Source organism: Dipodomys ordii, unplaced genomic scaffold, assembly GCF_000151885.1.
Source record: "Dipodomys ordii isolate 6190 unplaced genomic scaffold, Dord_2.0 Scaffold67, whole genome shotgun sequence".
Taxonomy (NCBI): Eukaryota; Metazoa; Chordata; class Mammalia; order Rodentia; family Heteromyidae; genus Dipodomys; species Dipodomys ordii.
Window position 1 is genome coordinate 1,242,245 of NW_012267283.1, and position 854 is coordinate 1,243,098.

General features: G+C 41.9%; 1 protein-coding gene across 1 annotated transcript in view; it reads left to right on the forward strand.

Moving 5' to 3' along the window:
• Kiaa0368 (KIAA0368 ortholog) overlaps positions 1 to 854 on the forward strand; it is a 133,165-nt gene that overhangs the window by 125,829 nt on the left and 6,482 nt on the right. The gene's annotated exons all lie outside the window — the stretch shown is intronic.

The window sequence follows — 854 nt, forward strand, 5'->3', positions numbered from 1 at the left end:
TTTCTTTCTTTCTTTCTTTCTTTCTTTCTTTCTTTCTTTCTTTCTTTCTTTCTTCCTTCCTTCCTTCCTTCCTTCCTTTCTTCCTTTCTTCCTTTCTTGTGTGTGTTGGTTCTGAGGCTTGAACTCAGCGCTATCCCTAACCTCTTTTGCTCTACCACTTGAACCACAGCTCCACTTCCAGCTTTTGTGGTACTTAATTGGAGATCTCATGGACTTTCCTGCCCAGGCTGCCTTCAAAATTCAATCATCAAATCTCAGCCTCCTGAGTAGCTAGGGTTATAGGTATGAACCATTGGCACTTGGCATAACCTTTAATTTTATTTGAAAAAAAATTTATTTTTGGTGCTGGATCAGGCAGTATTGCTGAGCCTTAGTTCTCTACCATTTTGTGCCACAGCTCCACATCCAACCTTTTAGTGGTTAATTGGTGATAAGCTTCTCACAGACTTTCCTGTCCAGGCTGGCTTTGAACCATGATCCTCAGATCTCAGCCTATGGAGTAGCTAGGGTTACAGGCATGAGCCACTAGTGCTTGGTTTGAAGTACTCACTTTTAAAAGACTGGGCACAGTCTTTTTAAAGGGTAAGGTGCAGCTTACCTATTTATTTGTGGGACATGAAATATTTTCAATACTATTTTTTTGTGTTGCTATTTTGCAGTTGTTTTCTTTCAGTAATGAGACAAATGAAGACAATGAGGGGAGAATGCTGTCAAGAATTCAATGTATGGGCTGGGAAGGTGGCTCAGTGGTAGAACGCTTGCCTTGCATGCCTGAGGCCCTTGGTTCATTTCCTCAGCACCACATAAGCAAAAAGAAAAAAGCCAGAAGTGGGGCTGTGGCTCAAGTGGTAGAG